Source organism: Ailuropoda melanoleuca, chromosome 11, assembly GCF_002007445.2.
Source record: "Ailuropoda melanoleuca isolate Jingjing chromosome 11, ASM200744v2, whole genome shotgun sequence".
Lineage (NCBI taxonomy): Eukaryota > Metazoa > Chordata > Mammalia > Carnivora > Ursidae > Ailuropoda > Ailuropoda melanoleuca.
This window is the reverse complement of record NC_048228.1, coordinates 46,058,942-46,074,199: the sequence shown is the minus strand read 5'-3', so window position 1 is coordinate 46,074,199 and position 15,258 is coordinate 46,058,942.

Below are 15,258 nucleotides of genomic sequence, written 5' to 3'. Positions count from 1 at the left end.
TGTTTACTTTGGAAAACGAAAATCGGTAGCCCTATTTCTTATTAACTGTTAAAAACTTGATTTGCTAAGAAACATTTCCCCAGTTTTATTATCTATTTCTCCCCTTACCACTGTAAAGAAACAGGAAGAAATGTAATAGACAAGTAGGGGTTCCGTATCCTTAAGGAGATACGGTTTAAACAATGTCCTTGGACTCTTTTCCGGGAAACCTGTGTTTCGTGGGTCCTGTGGGCTCCCCTGCTTTGGGCTCTGCCATTTGTACAGGACAAGCACGGGGGGAGTCCCCACCGACACACCGTGACCAGCGGGAGGAAGAGGCCCCGGAGGCTCTAAGCAGAAACTCAGTGAAATGAATCTTCCGTTTGGCTGCAGTTCTACTGAGTTGCCCTTGAAAAACTAGAAGTTTATGTTCAGTTATAAAAATAAAGATTTATTTTTGCCATCCTACATGTTATGGACTGATACACCCCCCAAAACAGCACAGCAGTGACAGATACTTGAGTGTGAATTAATGTAAGCAAGGCATTGACCTTCTACCTGGGGGAGAGGGGGAGAGAAAAATACGAGAAGTTCCTGTGAGCATGGAGGCAAATAATCAAGGAAAATAATATTTACTGTGTTCTGTGTTATGATGTCCCTTTTACAGAGAAGGAAACTGAGGCTAAGGATACTTATGGCCACACAGAAGTGACAAATCTATAATTCAGAAGTAGTCTGCGTCCTTTCCCTACAAAAGGGAGGATAGAAATGTCAAAGGTCTATCCTGCGGGCTTCATGGTTTTGCTAAAGGCTAACTTCCCACCTGAACGGGTCCAGATTTCTCCTGGAAAACTCATCCAATTGTTGCTGGCTCTCAGTGCTTCTTTTCACATCTGCCACAGGGTGGCAGCATTTCCCCAGTGATGCCGCTGCCAGCACCTAAAACTGTAGGGATCCGGCGACAGAGCCCAAAGTGGAAATCAAGAGACAACTAATACAGGACTAATGAAAAGAGGAAAAGTTCCCAAACTGTGATGGCACCCTAACAAAGTAAAAGCTTTTAAACCCAACTATCACTTTCAAATTTAAGAGCTTCCAGCCTCTTTGCGGCATAGAAAAATGAGTTCCTGTGAAATTATTTTAGAGCTATCCTTTTTTCCACCACCTGATGGCAATCAAGACCCCGCGAATACCTAAAACCCATCCCTTTCTTGGAAGTTGGGAATCCTGTTCGGAAAGTTCAGCAGCCTAGGCCTTTATCCGTAATCCCCAGTTCTGCGGTGTTCAAGATGCCGTGGGTGGAATGCCCTGGCCATTCATGGGGCCCATCGCCTTCCTCAGAGCTCCCACTGGGAGCTGGTATGGGATTCACAGATTCACCTTTTCTCTGTGGTGGATCTAATAAATTCCATAACTTTCCACCTCTAATCTTCATCCTGCCACAATTTGGGTTGCTCCTTCAAACAGCTTCTGAAACAACCGACTTCTTCCTGTTCAGCCCTGTCCCAGCTACACAGGCAACTCCCATGATCCTCCACCACCTGTCACTGCCTTAGACACGGACACTGTGTGGAATGCAGTTCCTAACTCATGTATCTAATAGTAGAGGCAGCCCTCAAATAGCTCCTTGAAGCTATAACTGTATCTCGGGCACTCTTCATGAGGCCAGCTTTCAGCTTTCAGCAAAGAGCCTAGTGCTGTGACTGCAGAATGGGTAATTGTGCAATTGTGATTTCCTTGGCTGCAGTGATGCTGATGACAAGTTTCTTTTTGGTGCCTCTACTCTGATGTGAGCCTACCATTGGCCATGGTGATCCGTGAAGATTCTGACGGTAGGGCGAGGTCATGTCACGTAAGAAAAAGGGAGAATTAGTCAGTGAGGTAAGAATCCCAAGAGCAGTGTGTTGACTCCAGAGTCCATGACACAACTCTTGGTGAGCTTTCAGGAGCAGTGAGAGCACACACTTCACCTTCCTTTCTCTAGGCTGGGGTGCCTCCAAGATCAGCAGTGGGCTCTAATGCAATGTCAAGCCTGGTGTAGATTTTTTTTCTGAGATTAGTTTAAGTCATACATCAAGATGCTATTGCTTTGGCCCTCTTAGCAATAATTTCTTGGCCGAACATCATTGGAAAGAAACAATGGAGAGAATTCGGGAAGGCCATGCCGTGCGGAAAATGAAGGTAAGACTAGAAGCTAGGACCTCTGAGGTGGGAATCCAGAAAACCGAAAAGATGGCTTCTTTATAGCTCCCTGAGTGCTTAAAGTTTCCTGAAGAAAGAAATGAATGAAAGAAGAGTAGTTGCCCTCACAGAAAGGAAGTAGGCTTCAGGAAATCATTTCGATCTCTATTCTTTATTTTTCTGTGACTATCACTGAGGATGCCCTATCTCTTTTGTCTACCGTGTTGCTGCCCAGATTGCATCTTTGTGCTGAGTGAGGCAATGCCTTCTTGGCATTCACATCATACGCGCTTGGTGTTTGCAGACAGTTATCGTATCATTAGTCATTGCCTAGTTAGCCCAGCTTTCATGTTTCCACATAAATGAATCCTGCCCACTCCCTCAGTCTTGTCTGTCCTTATCCTCTGATCTTCTTCCAGAATTTCCATCTCTTTTGGGCCCCAGAGCACCTCACTGACAATTTATTGTCTCAGGTAAAATACTGGAGCTACCCAGAAGAAAAATAGGCTGTGTGGACTCAGGGGGAGAGTTAACCCTTTTCGTACAGTTTCAAAGTTGGAACCAGGAACAAAGAAACTTCATTATTGGCCACCTTATTTGCATGAAATGCCCAAACTGGTTTTGAAGGGCTTGACTATTTGCTGGCTATACCCATAAGGAAGTTTTGAAAGCAGGCCTCTATAATATATTATAATACATTTAATGCCCTTTGTCCCCAAATACCAAAACTTTAGAACAGGGACAATAACCTTTCATAAAGGAGATGGAGCAAAACCAAAGGCAAGTGGAGAAGAGGGGAGGAGGTCATAGAAAGAGGCCTGAAGTTTTGGCGGGAAGTGACTATCCCCAGAGAGCCCTGTGGATGGTCACGCTGGGTACAAACACAGATAAGCTGGAAAGGAAGGATGGGTGGTCGGTGGAGGGAGGTGGAAATTGGGTTGATTTTCCCATCGACCTCAATTTTCTTGATGAATCAGGAGGCAAGACTGTCAGTGGAGTGTGAACAGGAGTGGGGGTGGAAGGAATTTTCAAAGCGAAGGCTGGAAGGACCCCCAGGAAGAAAGAAGCATTGAGAGCCGGGCTGAAGTGGGGAAACCCTGACTTGGGAATGGCTTTCATCTACAGCTCTTCAGTTTTCTTTTCCAGCCTGCCAACTTTATCGTTCTAACTGTTAGGTATTCCTGATCCTGCCTTCTCTCCTCACTGCTGCTCTCTAGATGTTTGTCACTTTTCACCTGCACCCAACTGGTCTCATCACCTCCCCCTCTCTCTGCCAATCTTCCTTCTTTCTCGCCACTGCCGGAGCGACATTTCTTACCACCCAATCTGTTCATGGGACTCCGTGGCTTAAAAGTCTTCAACAGTTCCCTTGACTGTTGAATAGAAACCAAGCTTCTTTCCTTGGCACATGAGGCTTTGGTAAACTGAAAACTAACCACGGATTTTTCCTTTCCCTGTATGGATGCACTTTTGCAAAGTGACTTCACAGCTCCTCCTGACCAGAGATGGAGTCCATTTCTCCACCCCTTCAGTCTGGGTTTGGGCATGGGATTGGTTTTGAGCAGTGGAACGGCAGCCAAGTTGCTACATGCAGATATATGATAGGCACTGGAGCCTTCTCCTCTCTTCTTGGGGACCTTTGGAAGTCCATGTGAACACGCTCAAGCCAGGGCGCTGGTGGATGAAAGGCCACCTGGAGAGAGGGTCCAGTCATTCTAGACATTCCAGCCAAGGCCATCGCCAACCAGTGCAATCCGGCTGACCACAGACCGTGAAAAAGCCTAGCCTAGACTGGCAGAACTGCCCAGCTCAGCTCGCTCCAAATTACTGACCCATAGGTTCATGGGTCAAACCACGAAGTGCTGGGGTGGCTGAAGATCGGAACTCGGGGAAAGCCAGTGCGGCATTTATAGTGCAAACCATAGGGAGGCTCACATTTTCACGACCCTGAGAGTGGGTGCCCGGCCCCGCGTACGTGCTCTGCGGCCATGGGTGACCGGAGCAAGGAGCTTCTTGACCCGGCTCCTGAGACTCTGCTCTGCTCGGTCACAGCATGGTGACCACGGCCACCGCAGCGTTCGTCCTCTCAGAGTGCGCCCTGCCATTTACCGCCCTGTGCTCCCCTGACGGTGGCGGGGCACCAGGGTGTGGTACCCGCCGAAGCTTGCAGCAGATTAAGAAGTGCGCTGATGCAAAAAGTTCTGCTCCGACAAGGTCAGTGGTGTTTATCTAGGCCGAGGGATTCTCGACCTTGGATTTTGAATCAGAAAAGGCGGAGCAAATCTGTCTGAGAGCTGAAGTCATACTCTGTTAGCTCTTGCCGATGAGATCCCCAGAGCCTCCCGAGTCCTGAATCGCCTTCCAGAATCAGCCTCAGGAACTGTCGATATATTACAGGGTTTTCCCCCCTAGATTTCCTTGAGATTCCTGCCTCCCTTGAGCGGACTTGCCTGAATTTCTCCCTTAGTAACACAACAGTCTTCTACCTGAGCTCTTTAGCATTTGTCCTCCTTACATTCTACTCACCCTTTATGTTGAGTGACGCCGCATCTGCTCCTCTAACCACCATCAGTTGTGGGGCCTTTGCTCAGGACTTCTTGTGCTAGAAGCCCCTCCCTTCCGTGTCTTTGGCGGAAGACACTGTTGGTATGGAATCAGATCCCGGGCTATATGTGACCATTTAACCATATCTCGCACCCTTCCTTCAACTTGAGCACATTCTGCTGCTGATGGCCCACACCCGGCGCCTGCGCCCCTCAGAGGACTGTACTGGAGATGCCTCAACGGACTGTACTGGAGATGCCCCGCTCATTCCCCATATGCTGGGAGTTTTATACCCCACCCCTGCTTCTCCATCAGGGTCCCCATAACCAGTGACAGACCACCGTGGAAGTACAAAAGGCCCACTATTTCCCCTCTAGAAGGACACACTCTGAGTGTCATTTATGCTCCAGAGCGCCCCATGGGCGTGGGGATGAGGCTGAATGAGGGACTTAAACTGAAATTGTGCTTTTGCTTGGCTTCCTCCCATGCTTGTATGATATCCCTACCCCCTGACTGCTGTCTCCCAGGAGCGTGGCCCTAGCACATATCCCCCTGCAGAACTCATCCTTACACTCCTAACGTTATGTGTAATCATTGCTTCTGTTGTGTCCCTGACCCCTCAGGGAGAGGGACTCAGCTGCTTCGTGCCCTGCCCTGCTGGCTCCTACAGCAGCCTCCGTGGTTGCATTGGAGCAAAGTCAACATTTACAAGTCGGCCAGCCGGGTCTCTTCCTGGTCAGTGAGCACCGTGAAGGCAGGGGGATGGTCACATTACTATTCGCTGGACTGTCTCTCTCGTAACCATCAGAGACACGGGACATGGTTGTTGAGGAGAAAATTCTTTCCATTGACTTGAAATCTGCCTCCTGGCGATTTTCCCTTTTGGACCCTAGGTCCTCCCTTTTACACAATAGAAGAAGACTTCTGACAGTGGTTACTTTCCACCAAGTCTTCCCTTCTGGCTAAATAACTCTGGGTCTCACATGGCTTTGATTTCTAAAACTTTACTGTCCTTATCACTGACATTTGGTGCTCCCGAGTTTGTCAATGTCCCTTGTCCATGTCCCTCATCAAGCCTGGCACTCAGAACTAAAAACAATAGGATGACGGGGGGTGGGGGCACCTGGGTGGCTCAGTCAGTTAAGTGGTCAACTCTTGGTTTCTGCTCAGGTCGTGATCTCAGGGTTCTGGGATCAACCCTACAGGGGGCTCTGTGCTCAGCACAGAGTCTGCTGGAGATTCTTGTCTCTCCCTCTGCCTCTGCCCCTCCCCCCTTAAAATAAATAAATACAATAGGATGTAAAAGAAAATAAATTAAAAACAATAGGATGACAAAACAGCAGGATGAGCTAAAACAGATGTGGATTAGCTGCCCCTTGATTATAGACCTCTAGCCTTTCTCCAGCTGCATGCAGGATTTGTCTTAATAAGACTGAAATGGCTGCTACAAAAACCTATTTTGGTCCAATGATGATACATGCTCGTTAAAATCACTAGTGCCCTTTACACGAACTTTTGTTAAGACCCATCTTCCTCCACCCGAATTTCCAAGAGTGAGTTTTAAACCTAACTTCGGTCTGTCAAGCTTCATCTGGTTTGGTTTAATTTGTCATTGCAGCAAAACGAAAACTCCACCGGTAATGTGAACTTTTCAAGCGTCATGCTGGTCAATGATAAAAAGGAGAACAAAACGAGAACAGAGTCAGAGCTCCGTCACTCCCTGAGCAGCTGTGTATGAGCGGACACTGACATCAACCCACACTCCCGGAGCCACTGCCCAGCGAACTCTGGATTCTCCTGAGCTGTGATGTGGCCTCAATTTGTGCACCGATAGGATGATGTAAATTTTTATTTTAAAAATTGCCGAGGGGCGCCTGGGTAGCGCAGTCGTTAAGCGTCTGCCTTCCGCTCAGGGCGTGATCCCGGCGTTTCGGGATCGAGTCCCACATCGGGCTCCTCTGCTATGAGCCTGCTTCTTCCTCTCCCACTCCCCCTGCTTGTGTTCCCTCTCTCACTGACTGTCTCTCTGTCACATAAATAAATAAAATAAAATCTTAAACAAAACAAATATTTAAAAATTGCCGAAATCAAGTTTTCTTATGCCTCTGGAATTTTCCTAATCTAAGAAGCAAAATGACATGGCAATTAAGAGCATGAGTTTTCTGGTCTGACACAGATAAATCTAAGTTGTGTCACCGGTTTTGTGATGTTGAGCAACTTTCTAACGTTTCTGGGCCATGGTTTCTCCACCCCTTAAATAAGAATAAGAATGGTTTCCATGCCATAGGATATTTGTAAGTAAATTAGTTTATTTCTATCGGGGGTTTAACAGAGAACCTAGCATGTAGTGGGAAGCTTGATATATGTCATTATCAACTTAAAGACACATTGGGAGGGGGCTGCTGATTTAGGGAAAATAATTCTGATCACCAATTCCAACATGTGGGAGGCACACCAACAAGCACTTCTCCAAAACCAGCTAGATGTTCTATGATTCAAGTGATTTCTGAGTCAGATCCCATAGGTTAAGGACTAGGTCCTACAAGACTGCCCGCCACCCCCGCTTCAAATGCCAGCACAAGTCCAGGTTGTAACTTGAACTTCTGACCTGTTGGCTATAGATCTGAAGTTTCCCCCACCTCCTGCTTGGGTTCAGAGAAACATTTTAGTTAGTAGGTCACCAGTTTGTTATAAAAGAAGGTAACTCAGGAACAGCCAGCTGGAAGAGAAGTAAAGGGCAAGGTCTGGGCAGGGGGTCACAGAGCTTCCACACCCTCTGGGAGCACGCCACTTTCCCTGCTCCCCCATGTGCTCCCCAACCTGGATGGTCCCTGAACCCTTCCTTTTCTGTTTTTATGGAGGCTTTGTTACTTAGGCAAAATTGATCAGATCATTTTGCTATTGGTGATTGATTCAACTTCCAGCTTCTCTCCCCTCCCCCAAGGTCAGGGAGGTGGAAATGAAAGTTCCAACCCTTTAACCACAAGGTTGGTTCTCTTGGCAACCAGCCCTCTTCCTTAGGTGCTTTCCAAAACTCTCCTCGTCAACATAACAAAAGACACCTTGATCACTCTCCTCACTTGGGAAATTCCAAGGGTTTAGGAGCTTGTGTCAGAAACCAGGAAGGGAAGAAAACCAACTATATATTTCTTGTTATAATTCACAATATCACAAGAGGGCATCAACCAGAAGGCCTCACTGAGAAAGAGACATCTGTGCAGAGCTGGTGAAGAAGGAATGAGCCATGAAGCTGACTGGGGAAGAGGGCTCCAGGCCAAGGGGATGGTTAGGACAAGGCTCAATGTGTGTATGGACTAGTGAGGAATGTTTGCCTGGATCTGAATGAGCGAGGGGGAGGATGGTAGGAGGTGAGGCTGGAAAGGCAGCAGGGTTAACTCTTACAGGATCTCAGATTTCACTTTGAGAGAGACTTGAGACCATTATGGTAGTAATGGACAACGGGAGGAGTGACATAAATGGACTTGTGTCCTAAATCACCACCCTAGCTGAGACGCGGCACATAGGCACCAGCATTTGGGAGGCTGTGACAGTAATCCAGGAAAAGATGATGGTGTCTTGGCCTGGTGGAAGGGGTAGCAGTGGTGAGAAGTGGTCAGTTTCCAGATATGTTTGATGTGCACTGGAAGAAAGAGAAAGCAAGGATGAGGCCAAGTGATCTGGCCTGAGCAACCCAGAACACTAAGTTGATGTTTACGGAGATGGAAAAACAGGGAGAAGGACATATCTGGGAAGTGCATCAATCAGGATAGGCTAAGTGATGCTGTAGAAACAAACAGACCCCCAGGTCTCACTGGCTTAATGCACACGAATCTCTTTCCCGCTCATAGTACCCGTCTGTTGCCAGGTGGCAGGGAGCTCCACTCGGAGTAGTCACTCAGGGACCCAGAAGGGCTGAGGCTTCCTCCTGACACCTTTCCTCCATCACCACCACAGCTGGAAGGGAGCACCATGAATTGAACTCTGGCTTCAAAAACCCCTGCTGGGAAGTGAAGTCACTTCCACTCACATTTTATCAGACAAAGCAATCGCAGAGCTCCGCCTCACTTCACAGGGAATGATGGGAAGTGCAATCCTACCACATGCCTGGAAATCAGAGTTGGAAAGACTCACTAGCCCCAATGACTACCACCAGTGAGAAAATCCCCATTTTTTTGCTTTTGTATTTTGGACACAGCCATCCAAGTAGAGGTAGAAAGTACAAGTCTGAAGTCTGGGGGATAGTAAGGTGTGGATCCAGGCTTATAGGAACCTTGAGTTTAAATAATTTTAGGGGAAGTTTCTTTAAGTTAAAGACCTTGAGACTAGATATAAAATTAGGGCCAGGGTCTGAGAAGGGGTTGTACAAGTGAGGGCCTGAAGCTTCAAGGTGAATCCACCTCTAAGAAAAAGGCCTAGAGCCATAAATGGAAAAGACACCAGCTGGTAGAGGATTTTAAAGCAACAGGACTGAATGAAGTCACCTGTGAAGTAAATATAAAGCAGTCCCTGAAATCTGGGCTCATGTAGTGTTTGAAAAGCAATCAGCAAAGAAGGCTCTCAAGTAGCTGGTGAGATATATTCCGTAACAAAACAATCCCTTCCCTCTTGATATTTCCTTTGTGCTTGCTCTCCTATGGGCTGCTACCCGCGTTTATGACACGTCTCCTCTTGAACGACTTGCAGGATAGGGAGCCTCACAGCATTTGACTTGAGCACCTGCCCTCAGAAGCTGGCAGTAGCTGCAGACCAGTTCAGCTCCGAGGGAAATTCAGCACTGACCCAGCAGGAGAAGGACAAAGAATTGACAACAGGTGAAGAGATTAAATGTTAACCTCCAGCCCTGTCGCCAATTTGTTAGATCTCTAGCCCCGGGTCACATAAATTCTCTGGACCTCAGTACATGCATCTATAAAATGAGGGAGTGTATTATTTTTTCCCAGGAGTCCTTTCCGACTCTACCATTCGGCCCAGATATTCCATCTCACCATGGGCTGGGCCCCAGGACTGGATCCCATCAGCGGGGTGTTTAACTGCTTTGTGTAAACATTTCAAGTTCCCTATTCACTTTACATTGATTAAGATATGAAACAATTGAAGGTCATAAATAAATGAAATATGGCACCTTAAAAGGATGTTTGGCAATAAAATAGAATGATGGCCGTTGTGGAGTTCAAAGTAAAGTGTAGGAAGTATTACCTAATTCGTTTGTAAACCTCCTCTTTATTAGAGGAACTTTAATGAGTGGCAGACTTCAGCTAATAAATAATTGAATCACAAGGGACAGACTGTTAGTTTGCTGGGGCCCCTAGAACAAAGTACCACAAACTGAGCGGCTCAAACAACAGAGACCGAGGTGTCAGCCCGGCCAGCCTCCCCCTGAAAACACGGGGGAGGGTCTGACTCCTAACTTCTGGAAGTTCCTTGGCTTGTAGCAGCATGACTGCATCCTCACGTGGCATTCTCCCCCACGTCTGTCTCTGTTTCAGCTCCCCCCCACTTTGTAAAGATGCCCCTTGTTTTGTTTTAGGGCCCACACTAATAGCCTCACTTTAACTTGATTATCTCTGCAAAGACTCTCCCTCCAAATAAGGTCGCATTCTCGGGGACTAAGACTAATACCCAGGTACTTATCCCAGGTACTTGGAACTCTGACCTATTTTTGTAGGGGACACAGTTTGGCCCAGAACACACACCCACATACAAGGACTGCTCCCTGGCCCCAGTTCCTCTTCGTCCTCCAGGACGCACACCCCCTCAGGCACCTTCCCGCAGGGCTCCTTCTCTGCCTTCTTAACATTGTGCAAATCCTTCTCCTCCTCTCCATCCTCCCTACTTTGGCTCAGGCTCTCCTGATTCATTGTCGGGTCTAGCCAAGCATCTTCTGCTCAGGCCCCTAAGTTACCCTCATGATCATGCCCGGTCCTCAAGCCAATTCATCCTCTACTGGGCCGCCAGTGTTCTCTTGCCAAAATGAGCCTCTGACCTTGTCACCTCACGGCCGAAAATCCTTCAGTGGCTCTACGTAGACATTTGGGAAAAGTGCAATTTCTCAGTACAGAGCCCCAACCTTTTCTCCATCTAGCTCCCGCCCACCTCTCAGGCCACAGCTTAAAGCCTGACTCAACCGTCCCAAACACGAGCCGGTTCTTCAAACGGAGCGTGTCATCTGCGCCCTTTGGCAGGGCTGCCGGCAGCAAGTCAAGAGCCTCGGTGCCAGTTAGGAAAAGCTGCCTCACTGGGGAGGCTGGATGACAGCAGACACGCCGTCCTCCAGGTGGTGCTGCCTCCAGGTAGGCTCCACGCAGCTCGGACGGTGGGGGCGTTGGATTCCAGTCCGCAGCTGTCCTCCTCTGCCCGTGCAGGACGCAAGGATACCCTCAGCCTGGACCTGTGTGCAGTCGCAGTTTCCCCAGGCAGACATTCGTACAATCGCGGGTTTGCATCCGCCCTGGAAAGGGCTCTGATCTCCCAAACTACTTAGGTAAGAGTAAAGGGTTCCGGTGCAGCGTCCAGGAGAGAGGCGCTCCCGGCACCTGGTACACTATGGAGGGTGAGCTGCTCAGGAGAAGGTGAGCCCCTGGAGCACAGGTGCTGGGTCTCACACCTCGGGATCTCTTGCACGTTGCGTAGTGTGCTGTGTGCATAGGAACTCGGCAAATCTCAGGTGAGAGGTTCCCTTTGTTTTTTTGACAGTTAGAGAATCTGTAACTTCCAAAGTTCCGGGATAGCTGAAAACAGTGCGAATTGCTAAGGACAGGAACCTGGGCAGAGTCCCAGCAGGCGGGCCTGCCTTCGAGGGAATATGTGTAGTGCAAGGGAACAGTCCCAGATTGTGGTTCCCATCCCAGGCCACTCACCAACCAGCCTAATGGCTAAAGTAATCAATCGCTTACTGAAACCTTTAAAGCCTTCATATTCTAGGGCTTTACAAGTTCTTCTCATCCACATGTCTCTCCTTGCTGCCTAAATTGTTAAATTTCGCTCTACTGGATGTCCTAAAATTCTACCCATTAGAAAGCTGACGTAAAATGATTCTTAGTCAATCACATAATAGAATGAATTAGATTAACAAATTTAAAGCTCCCAATTGCTAGCTTAGATCAGTGAATGCTAAAGAAAGTGATGCCTTGTTTTGGAGAGAGGAGCGAGGGGAGGCTCCAGGACACAGAGCAAGTTAAGGGGGTGGATGGGAGCTGGGAATTTACCAGCCTTATTGGGAACAGTGTTGTCTGTCATAGGCAAGGCTGTTTCCTCCATTCTTCTCCCAATCCTCAGAGGCACATGACCTTCTGAGGCACCGAGCTTCTGGGGCTCAGGCACATTCCAGGTAGAGATAACTGATGAGACTCTTTGTGAAGGCAAAGAAAAGAGAGGCTCTATACACACAAAAGCACCTGCGAATTGTGCTAAAAGAGGTGGCCAGTGTCAGCAGGAATACAGCTACGTTCCTTCATTTCTTCCATCCCCAGAGTTCCAATGAGGACAGAGTCTGGGAATAGAAGGCCTCACGAAGCTGGATGAGGGAGATTAAAACTCCCTTCAGGCCTGTTCCAGGTTGACAGCTACGGGCTGAAAAAATAACTCGAGGAGAAAAACCAAAGAGCTGTTTGTACTGTATCCTAAACTCCCCGAATCTATGACATTCTGTGTACAAGAATATTTTGGTAATAAGCCTGGGCAGAGCTAAGGGATCCCATTTAGTCCACTGTGCACCTGACAGCACAGCCCAGCTAGACTGACGTGTGAGCCAAGAGAATAGTCTGAAGGAGAGGAAGCATTTTACAATACTTGAGCCTTTGGGGGGCACCCAAGAACCCTGCGGGTTATCCTTACCTCCTAGGTCCGAACTGGCTCAGAGGCAAGCACTCCAGCCAGCTTCTCTTTGCCCAGCAACAAAGGGCTTGGTCATTTTTTAATAAGGGGGAAGGGATCGGTGACGGCCATATTCCAGAATTTCATACCATTGTACGGAGTCAGTTAAGTAAGTGAGTATAATTGAAGGCTGTCCTCGAGCTTATCTAGTTCTATTCATTTATCTAATATCTATTTTGATAGCAAGTAGTTTGTAATTGCCCCACATATAGCCTAGTTTCACTGTTTTCTTAGAGTTTAAATGTTCTGAGTGTCTCGGAAACTCTGACACTGTTCCTATCTCACCTCTTCTTAAATTTGCCAAAAGCTTGGCAAGGCACATATCCCCCCTATATTTTTTTCACGCTTGAGTTCTTGCCTGTTGTGTTCTTCCTTCGATCCTTTCTCCATTGCTGAGGTCTTCCTGGATCAGGATTCCTGGAGCATTGGCAGCTCCAGGAAAGAAGGTGTCCATCCTCAGGGGACTGGTGTGAGCCCCTTTCTGGTCTCCTACAGTGCGGGACTTCCTCTAACACGTAGGTCCGACTCTGCAGCTTACCACCAAGGAGGGCCCCCCAACCCAAGGAATGAAAGTTGACAAAATGCAAAAAGTGGGCTCTGATCATCCCTTGTGTGAATCTGGGTCTTTTGAGCCAAACTGACTCATTTGTAAATGACTAGGTGTGAACCGGCGATTCCATTATATGCTTTTATCTACAGAAACAAGCAGGATTACAACAGCTGCTGTGGCAAAGATTAGTCTACACCACAAAGCTATTTTTTGTCACGTTCAGAAACTGTGCTTTCTTAATCTAGCACCTTTGAAATCATTCCGCTGGCCTGCACAAAGGGTATTTTCTGGTTCCTGGTGTAATGGTCACTTGTCACTGTAGAGATCACTGTCCCCGGGTGGGATGCAACTGAAGGGGTGACTTGAGCCCTTCTGTCTTCAAACACAATGAAACAAAACACAAAAGAGGCTGGCCAGGACAAAGGGAAGGTTGCAGGCACAGATGCAGGTTGCTGTATTTCCTTGCTAATTCTCCTTCCAGTTGGGCAAGCTGAGAAGGGCTTTCCCAAACTGCAGACTCTTAGCTCTGGAGTGGCCATTCCTCATCAATGAGTCCAGACCCATTACTTACCAAGGAAGACACTGAGGTTCAGAAAGGTGGGAGACTTCCCCAAAATCCCACAGATCTCAGCACACTGAGGTTTAGCACTTAGTTCTCATGTGACTCATCTAATACTCTCACGGAGTGTATTTCCAACTTATTCCAGAAGCCTGAGCAATCTCGGTCCCAGGTGTTTTGTTTTGTTTTTTTAAATGATGGATTTTAATATTATTTTTAAAGATGGGTTTCTTGTTATGATTATTGGTACTAATAAACACAGGGGAATGTTAGCAGTCTAATTCATCATCATCATAATAAAAACAAACCTCAGTGCCTTGGATTTCCCTTGTTGATCTCTGGGCACCAATGAGCATGGACCGGAATTACTTAAATGTATACTTATTTCCAAAATCCAAATGTCTTAAAGGTACGTTTGAGATTGATTCAACCCCAAGGAAGCAAAAACCTGTGAGTCTCCAATAACCAGACTGATAATTGGCTTGCTCGTGCATTCAACACACTTACTGGGCACCCGTTAACTCTGCACACCACTCACCTGCCCTTATGAGATTTCGTAATTGCTTTGCAAAAAATTTAACAATGCCCACCGTCCTCCAACTTCATGTGTCAACCGAGCTGACAATATACTCTGCTGAACTTACTTTCCCACAGTAATTCTTCCAGAGTAGAATGATTTCTTGCTAACTATCATTTTCTCCAAGTAGTGTAGGTGGAGGGAGGGAAAGAATGCAAACTTTGTTTCATGGGAGAAAACCCATCGGTTTGGCACCCTTCAAGAAGTACTAATTTTCTTCTTGATTTTAAGGAATATCAGTTCCCCTCTTCCTCTTTAGTTCCCTATATTACATCCTACAAACCAGTGCCTAGAAATCCATAAATGTTGGATTATGTGCATATTTAAACTTAAGTGTGCTAACAGTTAACCGTATCTAAGATAGACCTCTCATACCATCCAGAATGTGGTCACTCACACTTGGATGTTTCTTCTCTCCTTCGATCAAATCGTGGAGAAATGAAGCAGGGTTTTAGGCTTTCAGAGTGGGAATTAAGCCTGTTGAAGGCTGCTAGTACTAAATAGTAAATTAGCTGCTTGGGAATCTCCTTATGCATTGTTAAAAAAAAAAAGCTATATACATCCTTTAGAAGGAGTTGATTTTTAATATAGAATTAGGGCAGTGGTCTTTCCTGCATGGAGCAAGACTTATCTGCTAGTTTTGAATGATAGGTCCCTAACCTGCTATGTTCCAATGCATAAATCTCACACCCTAACATCGCTTTTGTTAGCAGTTAGTGGAGCCAGTGATCTTGATACGTGAAGCAGACGATTGAGGGAGTGATCTGATCATTCAAATGCAGAAAAAAATTGTGGCTTGTCTTATCTATGAAGTTTTAATTTTCTATTAAAACTCTCGAGGCCCCAATCTGGCAGACGGCTTTCCTTTTCAAATGTCTTACTGGTGGGGAAGCTGGCTGGCTTAGGAGGTCGAATGTGCAGCTCTGGATCCTGGGGTTGTCTGTCGAGCCCTCCTGTGGGTGTAGAGATTACTTAAAGTCTTTAAAAAAAATGTCT